Below are 18,215 nucleotides of genomic sequence, written 5' to 3'. Positions count from 1 at the left end.
AGAGCCCGACAGATCAGGCCAACGTTCTCGTTCAGCACCCAGTTCTTGCAACGGCGAAATACATCTGTGAACCTGGAAAGGATAGACTGCCTCTGGAACTGGAAGTTCCATTAAGGCGCAAGAAGGGCCTGGGTGCCGGATCAGGCCAAAGGCCCACCGAGCCCAACATCGCAGTGACCAAATACACCTAAGAACCTAGGACTATAGATAACAACAGCAGCAGCAGCAATTTATTAAAATGTTGAAGGTCGTCCGCGATAGCACCAGACTGAAAAGGTAAAGGTAAAGGGACCCCTGACCATTAGGTCCAGTCGTGTCCGACTTTGGGGTTGCGGTGCTCATCTCGCGTTACTGGCCGAGGGAGCCGGCATTTGTCCACAGACAGCTTCTGGGTCATGTGGCCGGCATGACTAACCCGCTTCTGGCGAACCAGAGCAGCGCACGGAAACGCCGTTTACCTTCCCGCCGGAGCGGTACCTATTTATCTACTTGCACTTTGGCGTGCTTTCGAACCCAAGTGCTGAAACGGAGCCCCAACAACGTGACCCAGGAAATGATGCGTGGCTGGAAACTCCGAACGAAACCGGAGTTCTGGTGGATGCGGAGAGCACCCACGTTGGAGGTGATAGCGGTTTCTGTTTGCTGAAACCCCCTCGCTGCTGGCCACATGACCCGGAAAGCTGTCTGCGGACAAACGCCGGCTCCCTCGGCCTGAAATCGAGATGAGCGCCGTAACCCCATGGTCGCCTTTGACTGGACTTAACCATCCGGGGGTCCTTTACCTTTACCTTAGCTGCTGTGAGAGATTTCACTTTCTTGGGTTCCATGATCACTGCAGATGGTGACAGCAGTCACGAGATTAGAAGACGCCTGCTTCTTGGGAGGAAAGCAATGACAAACCTAGACAGCATCTTAAAAAGCAGAGACATCACCTTGCCGACAAAGGTCCGTATAGTTCAAGCTATGGTTTCCCCAGTAGTGATGTACGGAAGTGAGAGCTGGACCATCAAGAAGGCTGATCGCCGAAGAATGGATGCTTTTGAATTCTGGTGCTGGAGGAGACTCTTGAGAGTCCCATGGACTGCAAAAAGATCAAACCTATCCATTCTCAAAGAAATCAGCCCTGAGTGCTCACTAGAAGGACAGATCCTGAAGCTGAGGCTCCAGTACTTTGGCCACCTCATGAGAAGAGAAGACTCCCTGGAAAAGACCCTGATGTTGGGAAAGATGGAGGGCACAAGGAGAAGGGGACGACAGAGGATGAGATGGTTGGACAGTGTTCTCGAAGCTACTAACATGAGTTTGGCCAAACTGCGAGAGGCAGTGAAGGATAGGTGTGCCTGGCATGCTCTGGTCCACGGGGTCACGAAGAGTCGGACACGACTGAACGACTGAACAACAACAACTAGCTGCTGATATATCACAAAGTTGAAAACCAGATCATCGCCCGGCCGTACTGTGCACCCCGAACCTTTTCAGAACCGAATCCCTTCTTTAGCCTCAGCCTGCAATGGGGAAGGAATGTATAGGTCTGGGGCCCAGAATCCAGAATGCATGCAGAAGGTCCCAGGTTCGAATCTCTTAAGGGCATTTCAGAGTGGGCTGGAAGAGAATGTGAGCCGCTTTGAGACTCCTTCGGGTAGTGATAAAGTGGGATATCAAATCCAAACTCTTCTAACAGAAATCACGGGGTTAGCACTATTATCCATTTATGTTGGGGTGGAAGGTTCACAGGATAGGAAGGACTTGCTCACAGATTTACTGACAGCCGCACAAATTTTTATAGCTGGGAAGCGAAAGTGGGCAAGCAGAATATAAAATGGAGGCATGGTATAAAGAGCTGTGGGGTACAGCCAGGGGCGTAGCAAGGTAAACTGGTACCCGGGGGCAAAAAAATTTTTTGTCAACCCCCCCCCCAAGGAATGGCAAGGTCAGGTGGTCCCAGGTACGGAAAATTTCTTGTCAACCTCCCCATTGATCCCCCCCCCCCCGCAAAAATGGTTTTACGTTATTTCATATTTTCTTACAAAGGAATAATAACAAGTAATAATAATAATAATAATAATAATAATAATAATAATAATAATAATAATAAACTTTTATTTATATCCCACCCTCCCCAGCCGAAGTCGGGCTCAGGGTGGCTAACATCAGATACATAACATTGGTATAAAAATCAAACAATCATTAAATTACCTCCCAAAAAAATCTCAAAATCAAATTAAAGTCTAATTAGATGGCTTTCCACAGGGTTAGGGTTGGGAACAGTATGTGTTCTCTGAACTGAAATTTCAGCCTTCGTGACTGAAGAGTTTTTGATTGTTGGAAACACTTCAAACCAACCTTAGTACACCTTGGAGCCCGGCACGCTTCCTTCAGCGCACGTACCTCTCCTGTACGTTCTCCTTGCTGCCGTCTCCTGTGCTATTCAGCAGAGTTATCTTCTCTTATCTTCTCTCACGCAGCGGGGTTGTGTATGCCAGCATATTACAGACAACAGAGTCCGGCTTCTTTCTAATCTAGAAGCTTTATTTTACAAGGCATAAATCATTACATTCCGGGAGAGTCGCAAGCCATGTTGGTGGCTTCTCCCTTCTCTCCGTTCTCCGAACAACAGAAACAGAAAGTATCACATTACACAGTACACAGAGCATCCGGTGACGCTCTTCCTCCTGTGGGTGGGACAATCTGGTTGAGCTTGTTAACTCTAAAAGCTCCAAACCTCTACACCCCCTCTTGTCCCGCACACAGGGGCGTTGTAAGCTTGCAGCTTACCTCACACAAACCCTCACAGAACTCCCAATGACGTTGGAAGCTCAGGGGCTTCGTGAACCCAACCCTCTGGTTCACCTGACCAGGACAGTACTTCAGCTTCTCCAAGCCAGTCTGAACGCACACGTCTCGAAAGAGAACGTCTAGGTGTTTGGGTCTGGCCTTGACTTGTCCAGACTCTGCCACCAACAAACAGAGTTGGTTGTCCTCCCAAACCATCACGGGCAGGCAACTCTGAACGCAGATCTCTTGGACCAAACACCTATAGAACTCCAGTTCCCTGCAAAGCACTGACAACGCACTGTACCTGGCTTCTGCACGAGAACGAGCAATGAGGCTCTGGCACTGGGACTTCAGCCCGCCTAGAGCTCCTCCACACTGTACAACCATTTCAGACACAGATTTCCTGTCCTCGGAATTTGCCCAACCGCCGTCGCACCAGCGCGTGAGCTGGAGCTCACCGGTAGCTGACAACTCCGGGCAAAACTCCTTAGTCTCCTGCAAACTCTGGAGCACTCTCACCATGCCATTCCAGGCATGCATGCTGGGATTTGCAGCCTCCTTGCTGAACAGATCCACAGCAACTGCTATGTCAGGTTTGCTCAACCATGAAGGAAACAACAGCCTCCCAGGAGCTGACCTAAACACCTCGGGGCTCTCGAACTCAGAGCGTTCCCCGGTCTGACTGTCCTCACCTACACACGTCTCCATGGGTGTTCTGACATTAGCACATTCAGATACTCTGAACTTCTTCAACAACTGCACTACCTTGCCAGTCTGATTGAGCAAGACACTACCGTCTTCGGCTCTGTCTACCTGCACACCTAGGTAAACAGCAACAGGGCTTAGGTTCCTGAGCTGGAAATACTGACCAAGCTCCTCTGCGAACCGTTGCACCTGTCCCCTGGTCTCCACCAGGTAAAGCATGTCCGCACTGGACTGCAGAACTAGCTCCTGCTCTGGACTTACTCCTGCCAGAAACAGGCAGCTATCAGCACAACTCTGGCTGACACCTAGCTTTCTCAAAGCTTCTTGCACGCCTGAGGACCAATCTCTGGCTGACTCCTTCAAGCCAGTGATTGCCTCGTGCAAACTCCACACCTGATTTGGCCCGTTGTCCTCGAACCCTGGCGGAGGTACCTCGTACCTCTCCTCATCCAGGTCGGAATCCAAACAGGCACCCAAACCAAAGTGGCTTGCCTCAAAGCTGCTTTGAGTCGCGACCGCTAACAGCATGCGCGTGGTTTCGCTTCTGAGAGAGGGCGCGTCCAGTACCTCAGAACAATGGACCCCCTCCTCCTGAGTGAAACCTCTGGCTACTAACCTAGCCTTGCACTGCAACTCGTCAGTTGCTGCCGTCTTGAGTCTGCACACCCAACGACCTTCTGACAGCGTCGTGGTTGTGCACACACCCAAAGACCTCATCGAGCTTACCTGCTCTACCATGGCATCCTGCCATTTCTGGGCCTCACCTTGAGATACCCATTGAACCTTCACAAGGCTTTCCAGTTCACACTGAACCAAACAAGCACTCACGCTAGTGGCCGTGAACCTTTCGGGCAGAATCCCTTCAGTGGATCGTGCAGACTGCTGTGATACCACTTCAGATTCTCCCTCTGCTCCAGTTGCACTGGACTCCACCTGCACATCCTTGACGTCAGGCATCTCACCTACAGACTTACTGCGCCTGTGCATCCTAACTGAACCACCCAAGGATGACGTTGGCGCGCCTTTGGGCTCCTGCTTCACTCCCAAAGAACCCTGCTCTTGCACCAGGACGAGACCTGCGCCAGGCTCTCCTGGAGAAGAGTTGCCACACAAAGAGTCACCAAGCGTGGCCTGCCTCCTAGTCCTTGACATAGGAGTTGCGGGTGCACCCCCAGGCTGCTGCCTTGGAGTTGCCCCTAGCTGCGCTGCACCCTGGTGATGGCCGGGAACTCGGCCCAAGCCACCAGCAGGTGCTAAAGCCACAGCGATACCCCCTCTTGGGGCTGATCCACCTGGACCATTGCCACCAGCAGGTGGCGCATTGGCCTGTCCAGCACTGACAGGACCATCCAGAACATCATGGCTTCTAGGGATGTGTTCCAATCCATTCTGCTCAAAGAATTCAGCACTCCTGCTGACTAGAACCTGGGTCTGGTCACTATCTGGGCTAACTAACCTCCAGCTACGCAAGCTGGGTTCGTACCCACAGAAAAACACTTTCGGAACCTTGGTACCACCCAGTTCCACCCAGAACCCTTGAGGAAGCTCTGCATCCAAGAGCATGTCTTCAGTGGCAGCATGCAGCATCCTTTGCTGCCTCTCTGCAAGACCACATACCTGTGAAGAAAGCAGGTTAGTCACACTGTGCTTACTCCCCCTCTCACTGAGGACCTGTGAACAGCCTACTCCAGTAGAAACCTGCTGTTCCACCAGTGGTACTCCCTCAGTTGGCTCCTTGAGCAACGCAGACCACATGTGGTGAGAGAAAGCATCAGCCAAACACTCAGAACAACACGCTCCCCCCAGGTTAGCTTCTGGCTTCCCTTCAGAAACAGCCACATGAACCAGGGAAAAGGGACGCGTGGTTTCCCTTTCAGACGTGGGGTAGCAGGATGCCGACTCCTCGACCTTGCAAACCCTGCAATCAAGAAAGCTGTTACATGCCCTTAACTTGCACCCTTCAGAGAACTCAGGCTGCTTCAGCACACTGTCCCAGTGGCGACTTGCCAGCCTTTGGTACCACTGACACAAACATAAGTGGTGCATGGGCACACTGGTGCACTGAGCAAACATTCCATCAGTGCCACCACCTTCCTCTGTTCTTGCTTGAGGCCCCTCGACAGCAAACAGCCCGTCCTGGCTGCATTCCATGCGTAGAAGCATCTTCTGGCCCCTGCAAGCAGAACAGGTGATAATCACAAAACAAACAGCAAAAACATTGGACAGAAGGTTTGACATAAACAAATACAGAGTTATGTCAACAGCCACAGAAAACGCCAGTTCTGTCCCTTGGATCTGTCCCTTGACTGTTAGCAAAAAGTCAAGCCTTTTCTTGCCTCCAACAGTCAGTTCTCCAAACTGCTCTATAGGAGACTCGCAGTTCCTCACAAGTCCACCAGGAGGAACGACGACGACGACGGCAACCATCACACGCAGCCCACCAGGGTTGGCCTCTCTCAGCGTTGCCTCGGTGACTGCATCACAACAGTAGGGCTTATCTCGGCTCCGTCCTTCTCACTCAGCTGGGCACGTGACCTGATGGCTGTGAGAAACGGCCTTGCCCTTATCTTCAGCCATGCACGTCAACAAAAGACCAGGTGCAGGCGACGTGACAAAACACAGCTCCACAGTCAAAACTTTTTACACTGGCTTCAGACTTGGAAACAGCCCCTCCCTTTCTGGGAGCAAAGCCCACGGCGATCTGGCCCCCCTCCTGCTTTCCATGGCACTGTTGCTTCTCAACAGCCATAAGCCGAGCTGGGGGCGAGCTTTCCAAAGCCACTTCAGCCAGTCCCTCAGCCCCGTGAAACTGGGCTAGGGTCTTCTTCCAGGCTTCACAAGCACTGGCCAGACCTTCCTCCTCACAGGCGTTGGCCAAAACATCAACACTCTCAGGGAACAGCCCTCTGCATTGAAGCTGTGAGGCTGGAGGTGCTTGCAAACAAAAGCTGCCCTCCTCCTTGCTGGGAATGCTATGGCTCCCTCCATCTTGCCCAGGGGTAGCGTACTTACGAATCTGTGGCTTCTCACCCGGCTCCACAGATGGGGGTTTCACCAGAGAGGTACAACTGCTTTTGCAGCCCTCGATCTGGGCTTCCCTGCTGCCTTCCAACCTCTGGCAGCAGGTTTTAGGCTCCTGAGCCATTCAGCAGACTGCTGAATGCTCCTGCTGGCAAAGCAAACTCCCTGGATGCTCCATCACAGTCCAAACCAGGGAGGCACTTCTCAGCTTGGCACACACGTTCTGGATCCTTGGAACTGCTCCAGAATCAATCCAGAATGGGGAAAAGCCTGGATCCATAACCTGAAGAGTTTTTGATTGTTGGAAACACTTCAAACCAACCTTAGTACACCTTGGAGCCCGGCACGCTTCCTTCAGCGCACGTACCTCTCCTGTACGTTCTCCTTGCTGCCGTCTCCTGTGCTATTCAGCAGAGTTATCTTCTCTTATCTTCTCTCACGCAGCGGGGTTGTGTATGCCAGCATATTACAGACAACAGAGTCCGGCTTCTTTCTAATCTAGAAGCTTTATTTTACAAGGCATAAATCATTACATTCCGGGAGAGTCGCAAGCCATGTTGGTGGCTTCTCCCTTCTCTCCGTTCTCCGAACAACAGAAACAGAAAGTATCACATTACACAGTACACAGAGCATCCGGTGACGCTCTTCCTCCTGTGGGTGAGACAATCTGGTTGAGCTTGTTAACTCTAAAAGCTCCAAACCTCTACAGTGACATAGGAAAACAGCCAAGTGAACAGCTGTTTTGGTGGAGGAGGGTCAAGATACTAACCGATATGCATGAAATTTCATATATAGCTATATAATCCCTAGTATAGTAAGATAAGACCTTTGGAGCAGGCATTTTCAAAAAGAAAATTCAAAAAAATTCATTTCCCCCCCCCAAAAAAACAAATTGTTCCTTGATAATTTGTCACCCCCTCCATTATGGAACCCGGGGCAGACCACCCCCCCTTGCTACACCCCTGGATAGAGCTATTAATGATAAATTAACACGTGCTGTTAAGGTAAGATGGGGAATATGTAGGAGAAATGATTTTGAAGAGATATGGAGGGCGTTCGTAGAATTTGTACTGTTAAAACGGAAAGGGGTAAAACCAGCGCAAGAGGCGTCGAAATTTCGGGTCTGGCTGCATAATGCAGTATCCTATTTTCTTAAAACAAAATAAAATAAAAAAATTCCTTCCAGTAGCACCTTAGAGACCAACTAAGTTTGTTCTTGCTGTTACAGGTGGGTAGCCGTGTTGGTCTGCCATAGTCGAAACAAAATAGAAAATTCTTTCCAGTAGCACCTTAGAGACCAGCTGAGTTTGTTCCTGGTATGAGCTTTCGTGTGCATGCACACTTCTTCAGATACACTGAAACAGAAGTCACCAGATCCTTAAATATAGTGAGAGAGTGGGGAGGGGATTTTTGTTTGTTTGTTTGTTTTGACTATGGCAGACCAATGGCCACTGGTCCCATCACCTCCTGGCAAATAGAAGGGAAAGAAATGGAGGCAGTGAGAGATTTCACTTTCTTGGGCTCCATGATCACTGCAGTATTACTCAGAAGGGTGGTGGGAACGGGTCAATGGCTGATGGGTGTGGAAAACCTGTTGGTTAAAACCTGTTAACGACTGCAATTAGTCTTGCAGGGAAAGGCAAGGGGTGAGATGGCTAAAGATAGCTTTGTTATGTATAATGAGATAAGAATCCAATGTCTTTGTTCAGACCAGGTTTCTCCATGGTTTTAAGTTTGGTGATCAGTTGCAATTCAGCCACTTCCCTTTCCAGTCTATTTCTGAAATTCCTTTGTATTAAGACAGCTACTTTGAGATCTTGTATAGAATGTCCTGGGAGACTGAAGTGTTCTCCTACTGGTTTCTCTGTCTTGTGATTCCTGATATCAGATTTGTGTCCATTTATCCTTTGGCTTAGGGTTTGGCCTGTTTGTCCAATATAGAGAGCTGAAGGGCACTGTTGGCATTTTTTTGTTCTTGCTATGAGCTTTCGCGTGCATGCACACTTCTTCAGATACCATTTTCAGATACTATTTTCTTAAGTTCCTATGAGGTCTGTGGGTGGCGGAGGCAGAAACTCTCTCTCTTTCTCTGTGACTGGTGGTTCTTGGCTAAACCGTCAGTTCTCCTTGGACTGCCTCTCTCGCCCTCCCCACACAACGGCCTTTGTTCCAGCCCTGTCCCCTGGAAGTCTTGTAAAAACCCATAGAGGGTTGGGTAAACGAAAACGGGGGATGCGTCACTCCATCCTGGAGAGGGGGAGAGCAAAAAGGTCGCTTGGTCTGCGAAACAATGAATTCATTCAAGAGAGGCGGCAGGTCAGGGAGGAAAAAGCAGAGCCCGCCGACCTCCCCACTCCTCGCCCTCCCTGTCCCCAGTACCGTATGAGAACTTTTAACCACGCTGCGGGGAAGGGCGAGGGGGCAAAACACGGAGAATGAAAGGAGAGGACCGGATGGAGGAAGGAGGATGCAAGCAGGACGCCACGCACATCACGTTGCAAACCTCTCCGAGTCTGCCAAGACTTAAGAACCTCAGGACAGCCTCCTGGATGAGGCCAAAGGCCCATCGAGTCCAGCATCCCAAACAGGTCCCTGTGGGACACTCTCCTCTCCAGCCGTTTCCCGCGATTCAGAAGCACTGACATGATACCTACTAGGGTCAACTGGCAGCATAGCTGTCAAGTTTCGGATTTGAAAATAAGGGATCAGCACCCTCACCCGTCCTGGGGACAGTCCACGGTTCTCAGGGACACAGTCCACGCCGCGGTATTCCCCCCCCCAGGCTACAAATTAATTTACACCAGGAAAGAGAAATCAGGGCAGAGAAAAGAAAGCACTTATTCACGCAGCACACGGTTAACCTCTGGAACTCCCCGCCACAGGGAGCAGCGATGGCCACCAACTTGGATGGCTTTAGGAAAGGATTAGGCCAATTCATGCAGGAGGAGAGGACCACTGATGGCTTCTGGCCAGGTTGGCTCTGCTCTGCCTCCAGTTAGGGGCAGCAATGCTTAATCTGAGCACCTGTTGCCCAGAAACATTCGTCTATTTTATCTTCTTCTTTATATATCTGTCTGTCTGTCTGATTGTTGTTAGGTATTTATATTCCACCTTTTTCTCCAAGGAGCTCCCTGGTCCTAGTCCTCATTTAATCCCCACAACAGTCCTGTGAGGTAGGCAGGCAGGCAGGGCTGAGAAAGGCAAGGACCCAAGGAATCCCCAGACTCCAACTCTCCTTCCCGGAAATAAGGGAAATGTAAGGGATATCAACAATAAGGGATAGCAGCGGGAAACGGCTTGGAAGAAGGGAGTTTCCTGCAAAAAAAGGGAGACTTGACAGCTATGACTGGCAGATGAAATTACTAGATGGCAAGATTCCCCGGGGAAATCAGAAACCAGGATGATCAAAACTTCAAGAACGGGACAAATATATACTACTGTATTTGGAAAGGCCACTGCAAACACTTGGAACTCTTTGGCAGGCTTTAAGTAACCCCTGCAACCATACACAGACTTTGGGTATAATGGAGGATGGAAAATTAGATGGACTTATAACATGCAGGGTTGTTGTTTTTTTTAAAAAAAAGTTATTTAAAGAAACCACGGAGGGGAGGGGGGAAGTCTTGGGACTCGGAAGAATCTCGTGCAAAATTATAATATGTGTAACAACGTTATCTATGTGAGTGAATTTGTAAAACTAAATAATTTTTTAAATTTAAAAAACAGCCCTCTCCATGAATTTGTGCACTCCTCTCCTAAAGCCATTGCTGTCTCCAGTGGCAGGGAGTTCCATAGTTTAACTATGCCATTGCTGTCTCCAGTGGCAGGGAGTTCCATAGTTTAACTATGAAAATCTGCTTCCTTTTACCCATCCTGAATCTTCCAACATTCAGCTTCGTTGGATGTGCACGAGTTCCAGTGTTTACGCGAGGAAGGAAAACCTCTCTCTTTCTCCACCCCCCCTTTTTGTATACACTTGTATCATGTCGTCTCTAATTCAACCTTTTCCCAAACTAAAAAGTCCCGAACGCCGCAACCTTTCCTCACTGGGGAGTTGCTCCGTCCTCTTGACTGTTTTGGGATCACACGGCAGGACATTGTTCCAAACCGAGATGTCCTCTCCCAAGAAGACATTCCCAGGCTTGTTTGCACTTTTGTCTCAGCGACGTCTACGCCAGTTTGGTGTAGTGGTTAAGAGCGGCAGACTCGTAATCTGGGGAACCGGGTTCGTGTCTGCACTCTTCCACATGCAGCTGCTGGGTGACCTTGGGCTAGTCACACTTCTCTGAAGTCTCTCAGCCCCACTCACCTCACAGAGTGTTTGTTGTGGGGGAGGAAGGGAAAGGAGAATGTTGGCCGCTTTGAGACTCCTTCGGGTAGTGATAAAGCGGGATATCAAATCCAAACTCTTCTTCTTCTTCTTCTACGCTGGCTTGGTCGTGTCTGCAGAATGGAAGATGGCAGCATCCCCAAGGACGTGCTCTGTGGGGAGCCGGCTTCAGACACCACTGGCAAAACTCTGTGCTACAGAGATGTCTGCAAACGTGACATGAAGCCCACCGTGTGGGGATCCCTTGCAGACGACCACAGTACCTGGAGTCACGACAGTCAGGGCATGTATTCACGGCAGTGACCAGAGGAGGAATGCCCGCTGGGAGGAGGGCAGAGACAAGAAATGCCACACTGCATCTGCAGCAGAACAGCCGGATGCCTTCATCTGCCCCGGCTGCAACAAAACATGTGTGATGCAGCAGCTAAAAAAGCCAATGCAATTCTGGGCTGCATCGATAGGAGTATAGCATCTAGAGCAAGAGAAGTAATAGTACCACTGTATTCCGCTCTAGTCAGACCTCACCTGGAATACTGTGTCCAGTTCTGGGCACCACAGTTCAAGAAGGATACTGACAAGCTGGAATGTGTCCAGAAGAGGGCAACCAAAATGGTCCAAGGCCTGGAAACGATGCCTTAGGAGGAACGGCTTAGGGAGCTGGGTATGTTTAGCCTGGAGAAGAGAAGCTTAAGGGGGGATATGATAGCCATGTTCAAATATATCAAAGGATGTCATCTAGAGGAGGGTGAAAGGTTGTTTTCTGCTGCTCCAGAGAAGCGGACACGGGGCAATGGATTCAAACTACAAGAAAGAAGATTTCGCCTAAACATTAGGAAGAACTTCCTGACAGTGAGAGCTGTTCGACAGTGGAATTTGCTGCCAAGGAGTGTGGTGGAGTCTCCTTCTTTGGAGGTCTTGAAGCGGAGGCTTGACAGCCATCTGTCAGGAATGCTTTGATGGTGTTTCCTGCTTGGCAAGGGGTTGGACTGGATGGCCCTTGGGGTCTCTTCCAACTCTAGGATTCTAGGATTCTATGTCCCTCCCACATCGGTCTCTACAGCCACAGCAGGAGCTGCAACCGTCCAACAGCTTGACCTCACCCCCAAAGGCGTGCCGTTACGTTGTCTCCTGAGACAGACGGATGCCAACAAGAAGAAGCTACGTCCCAGCCACGGGGACACGGGTGGCACTGTGGTCTAAACCACTGAGCCTCTCGGGCTTGCCGATCGGAAGGCCGGCGGTTCGAATCCCCGCAATGACGGGGTGAGCTCCCGTTGCTCGGTCCCTGCTCCTGCCAACCTAGCAGTTCGAAAGCACGTCAAAAGTGCAAGTAGATAAATAGGGACCGCTCCGGCGGGAAGGTAAACGGCGTTTCCGTGCGCTGCTCTGGTTTCCGTCACGGTGTCCCGTTGCAACAGAAGCGGTTTAGTCCTGCTGACCACATGACCCGGAAAGCTGTCTGCGGACAGACGCCAGCTCCCTTGGCCTGAAAGCGAGATGAGCGCCGCAACCTCAGAGTCGCCTTTGACTGGACTTAACCACCCAGGGTCCTTTACCTTTTACCTTGCCTTACATCCCAGCCACACTCAAGCCAGAGGTTTCTGCAAAAACACTCTCACACATCCCTCCATCCAGAAGGCATTGTCATCGTTCAAGAAGAGGGTGGGAGAAAGTCTGCGTGGGTTTTGCCTGGGGAAATTCTGCTGCCTAGGGGGAGTCCGGGGTCCACACAGAGACACGTAGGGGGCCACGTTGCCACGGTCAGTAGCCTTTGGGCCTGTGGCTGCAAAGGTAACGATGAGGGTGTCAGCCTTGGTAAGTTACAGGTGGGTAGCCATGTTGGTCTGCCATAGTCGAAACAAAATAGAAAATTCTTTCCAGTAGCACCTTAGAGACCAACTGAGTTTGTTCTTGGTATGAGCTTTCGTGTGCATGCACACTTCTTCAGATACACTGAAACAGAAGTCACCAGATCCTTAAATATAGTGAGGGAGTGGGGAGGGGTATTGCTCAGAAGGGGGGTGGGAATGGGTGATCAGCTGATAGGTGTGGAAAACCTGTTGACGACTCTTAAAGGCTGCAATTGGACAAACAGGCCAAACCCTACGCCAAAGGATAAATGGACATAAATCTGATATCAGGAATCACAAGACAGAGAAACCAGTAGGAGAACACTTCAATCTCCCAGGACATTCTATAAAAGATCTCAAAGTAGCTGTCTTAATACAAAGGAATTTCAGAAATAGACTGGAAAGAGAAGTGGCTGAATTGCAACTAATCACCAAACTTAAAACCATGGAGACACCTGGTCTGAACAAAAACATTGGCTTCTTATCTCATTATCATGACAAAGCTATCTTTAGCCATCTCACCCCTTGCTTTTTCCTGTAAGACAAATTGCAGTCGTTAACAGGTTTTCCACACCTATCAGCCGATCACCCATTCCCACCACCCTTCTGAGTCATACTCCTCCCCACTCCCTCACTATATTTAAGGATCTGGTGACTTCTGTTTCAGTGTATCTGAAGAAGTGTGCATGCACACGAAAGCTCATACCAGGAACAAACTCAGTTGGTCTCTAAGGTGCCACTGGAAAGAATTTCCTATTTTGTTTCAGCCTTGGTAAGAGAATCCTGACACCTTCTCCCTTCCACTGCCTCCGGGTGAGACAGGCCTGCAAGAACTTGGCACCGGAGGCACGGAAGTCTGGCAGGCCTGCTAGCTGGTGACAAACTGGCAGGATCCAGGCCGGAGAGAGAAAGAAGGGAGTCCTTTGATCCACAAATGGGTTTTCATTTCCCCCCATTTATCTTCGCCGGAGGAGAGCAGATCAACACCCAAAGCTGTAGTCTCCCTCTACCCTCCCGCCTTCCTTCTTAAGGGCTTTCTCCCTCCCAAGCTGCAGGGTGAAGAGTGGGCAGTGGTGTAGCAAGGGAGGGGCAATGGGGGGCAGGGCGCCCCGGGTTCCAGGGGAGGGGGTGACACTTGGCGGCCCCTCCCGCCACTCCCCAAGCCGAGCCCCACCACCCGGCACCCCACCTGTGCTGCTTTACGGAAGGAGGAGCGCTGGCCCGGATGGACTGCACATGTGCGGCATTTCCACGCATGCACAGTCTGTCAGGACGCTCCCGTCCCCAGGGGGGGTGCCTCTGCGCTGTGTTTGCCAACCGGGCAGCCAAGAGGCTTCCTCCGCCCCTGATAGCGGGAGGGTCATTAGGGAAGAACCTGGAAAGAAAACTGCCGGGATCATAACACCATTATACAAATCTGCGGTGCAGCCACCTTGGAAGTACAGAGGTTTCTTGGTTCTCACGCTTAATCCGTTCCGGAAGTCCGTTCCAAAAACCAAAGCGTTCCAAAACCAAGGCACGCTGCTTTCCCATAGGAAGTGATGCAAAACGGATTGATCCGTTCCAGACTCTTAAAAACAACCCCTAAAACGCCCATTTAACATGATTTTTACTACCTTTTTTTTAAAAAAAATATTGATTATTATAATTTAACACAGAGAAAAACACCGTAGTCCAACTGTTATTGTATGACATTACAAAATAAAAATTTACATACAACGTTATCTTGTCCGTATTTTGTCTTTTGTATCTTAATTAATCCCCTTTCAACAAAGAAAGGAAGAAAAAAGAGAGAGAAAGAAAAGAAAAAGAAAAAAAGGGGGGAAGGAGGGGGGGGAAACACCTCTATATATAAAAACTTGCATATCTTCATATCCACAGAAAATAGTTCCATGAATTTTACTATCTAACGAGACCGCTGAAATGGGTCCCACACAGCCACAAAAACAAATTAACCGAAAAAAGCCTCGAAAAACAAAAACGCAGAATAAATAGCAAAAACAAAAGCGCCAAACTTAATCCGTTCCGGAACTCTGTTTGACTTCCAAAATGTTCGAAAACCAAGGCGCAGCTTCTGATTGGTGCAGGTGCCCCGGAAACAACATCCGACAGCCACATCGGACGTTCGGCTTCCGAAAAATGTTTGAAAACTGGAACGCTTTCTTCCGCGTTTTCGGCTTTTGAGAACCAAGGCGTTTGAGAACCAAGATACCACTGTACTGAGCTGGATTATTCTTTCCAAATTCATACTAGAGGAAAGAGGGTGGTCGCATTGCTAAACTATGGAACTCCCTGCTTCAGGAGGCAATGGTGGCCACCAACTTCTTTTACAGAAGATTAGGCAAAGAACTTTGTGCACAGTTCTGGTCAGCTCACCCGGAAAAGGAGATTGCAAAGTTGGAAAAGGTCTAGAAAAGGGATGAAGCAATTCCCCCATGAGAAAGGTTGCAGCGTTTGGGACTTTTCAGTTTGGGGGCGGGGGAGAAAGAAAGAAAGAAAGAAAGAAAGAAAGAAAGAAAGAAAGAAAGAAAGAAGGCAAGCGAGAGATGACACGGTAGAAGTTCATAAAATTACGCCTGGTCTAGAGAGAGTGGGTGGAGAAATGTTCTTCTCCCTTCCTCACCACGCTGGAACTTGCAGAAACCCAACAAAACTGAATTTTGGAAGATCCAGGGTAGGTAAAATAAAGTGCTTCTTCATGCAGCGCATAGTTAAACCGTGGAACTCCCTGTCACAGGAGGCAGTGACAGCTACCAACCTGGGGGGTCTAGAAAGAGGACTGGACAAATGCATGGAGGAGGAGAGGGCTATTGGTGTCTCCTTTCATGCGAAAGGCTGGGCTGGATGAATCCCAAGCCGGAATTAAGATTGCTGGAAAAAATATCAACAACCTCAGATATGCTGATGACACAACCTTGATGGCAGAAAGTGAGGAGGAATTAAAGAACCTTTTAATGAGGGTGAAAGAGGAGAGCGCAAAATGTGGTCTGAAGCTCAACATCAAAAAAACTAAGATCACAGCCACTGGCCCCATCACCTCCTGGCAAATAGAAGGGGAAGAAATGGAGGCAGTGAGAGATTTCACTTTCTTGGGCATCACTGCAGATGGTGACAGCAGTCACGAAATTAAAAGACGCCTGCTTCTTGGGAGAAAAGCAATGACAAACCTAGACAGCATCTTAAAAAGCAAAGACATCACCTTGCCGACAAAGGTCCGTATAATAATAATAATAATAATAATAATAATAATAATAATAATAAATTATAATAATTTATTTGTACCCTGTCCATCTGGCTGGGTCTCCCCAGCCACTCTGGGCGGCTTCCATAAAATATTAAAATACATTTAAAATATCACAGATTAAAAAATTCCCTAAACAGGTATTTTCTGAATGTCAGGTAGTTGTTTATTCCCTTGACCTCTGATGGGAGGGCGTTCCACGGGGCGGGCGCCACCACCGAGAAGGCCCTCTGCCTGGTTCCCTGTAGCTTTGCTTCTCACAGTGAGGGAACCGACAGAAGGCCCTCAGAGCTGGATCTCAGTGTCCGGGCTGAATGATGTATAGTTAAAGCTATGGTTTTCCCAGTAGTAATGTACGGAAGTGAGAGCTGGACCATAAAGAAGGCTGGTCGCCGAAGAATTGATGCTTTTGAATTCTGGTGCTGGAGGAGACTCTTGAGAGTCCCATGGACTGCAAAACAAGATCAAACTTATCCATCCTTAAAGAAATCAGCCCTGAGTGCTCACTGGAAGGGCAGATCCTGAAGTTGACGCTCCAGTACTTTGGCCACCTCATGAGAAGAGAAGACTCCCTGGAAAAGACCCTGATGTTGGGAAAGATGGAGGGCACAAGGAGAAGGGGACGACAGAGGATGAGATGGTTGGACAGTGTTCTCGAAGCGACTGGCATGAGTTTAGCCAAACTGCGAGAGGCAGTGAAGGATAGGCGTGCCTGGCGTGCTCTGGTCCATGGGGTCACGAAGAGTTGGACACGACTGAACGACTGAACAACAAGAATGGAAGTTGAACGGTGCAAGGGCACTGGCGGCAGGTGGCCTCATTAGGGAAAGCGTGCCTCGGTTTAGGAACAGTTTCGATTTAAGAATTGACCTCCGGAACGGATTAAGTTTTTAAACCAAGCTACCACTGTACTCTAACCACTACAGTCCCTTTTTATAGTGGGTGTCCTCCTTTCCCACTCCATCCCCACCTTCCTTCCTTCCTTCCTTCCTTCCTTCCTTCCTTCCTCCCTCTCTCTCGCTCTCTCTGCCTGTCTTCCGCCTTCCTTTTTAAGGCCACATTCACACCTTAAATAGAAATTGCTACGATGCCACGTTAAACCGTCATGGCTTCCCCCAGAGAATTATGGGAGCTGTAGTTTGCTAAGGGTGCTGAGGGTTGCTGCAGAATTGCCCACTATTTATTTGGTGTCGCCTCCTAGGCTCCGCCCCTGTGACTCCTAGGCTCCGCCCGGGAATCCCAACCCCAGGTCTAGGGGCCTGCAGCCTCCAATGGGGTTATCGCATGCTTTTCGGGACATTTTCCTGACACTTTTCCCTATTGTAAAAAAACCCAATTTTGGGGTTGTATATGGGTGGGGGAGCAGCTTTGTTGTGCAACAGTGCAAAAGGAGCTTTCATTGCACATCCCGTATAGGCTTGTGATTTAGCTGTGATTCCTGCATTGCAGAAGGTTGGATGCTGTGTGATTGAATCCCAGCCCCCCAAATATTGAATGTCTGGGAGCTTCCCTGGGCAACCAGCCTCCGTCCAATGGTCACCTTCAGTGGCTGCGAGAATGTCAGTGCTGGATTTACGTATAAGCAAAACAAGCTATAGCTTAGGGCCTCACACTCTCGGGGGCCCCCAAAAAGATTTTAAAGGGGGGGACCCTGGGTGTACATTTCCAAAATATGATAAAAAACAAATGAAATTAAAACTACATACAGCAACCATGTTTTGTGTTGTGTAGGCTCCTATGATGTAAGTCATGGGTCTCGCCTGCTCCCTAAAATATCACTGGTTTGCTCCTTTCTATATATAGGGTGCCGACATTCTGCACGGACTGGTTGCACGGCAACGTGTGCAAATGGCTTGAGATACCATACAGAGAATTGGTACACCTTGACCATGAAAATCTAGCTGACGAAGAATTAGCAAAACAGGGCCTTGTCCTGGAATTTATTTCAACTGGAATTTGTTTTAATACTATAATTATAAAACTGTTTGAAGACTTTAAAACTGATCTCCCGCCTGGCCAGATTTCTTGGATTCTTTTATTTTTGACTTCTGTGTATTATTACCAAGAACTCCAATTTCTACAGCGATTCAAGATGGACTGGTTGCACGGCAACATGTGCGAATGCCTCGAGATACCTATTAGTTCCATAAATTACCATACAGCATATATTCAACACACAAAAAAAACAGTGACAATTTGTTGTTGACAAAGGATACCCCCCAATCCTGGCGAAGGGAGAGAACAGGGAAAAGGGACCCTTTGAAAAGGAGACTTGACGTCACCCCTCCTGTCT

At 49.2% G+C, this 18,215-nt stretch overlaps 1 protein-coding gene across 1 annotated transcript in view; it reads right to left on the bottom strand.

The window, feature by feature from the left end:
- PLEKHG2 (pleckstrin homology and RhoGEF domain containing G2) overlaps positions 1-18,215 on the bottom strand; it is a 74,855-nt gene that overhangs the window by 44,633 nt on the left and 12,007 nt on the right. The window lies entirely within an intron of this gene.

The sequence above is a fragment of the Lacerta agilis genome, chromosome 8, assembly GCF_009819535.1.
Source record: "Lacerta agilis isolate rLacAgi1 chromosome 8, rLacAgi1.pri, whole genome shotgun sequence".
Classification (NCBI taxonomy): domain Eukaryota; kingdom Metazoa; phylum Chordata; class Lepidosauria; order Squamata; family Lacertidae; genus Lacerta; species Lacerta agilis.
Note: the sequence above shows the minus strand (reverse complement) of the source record. Positions and strands in the feature narration are given on the sequence as shown.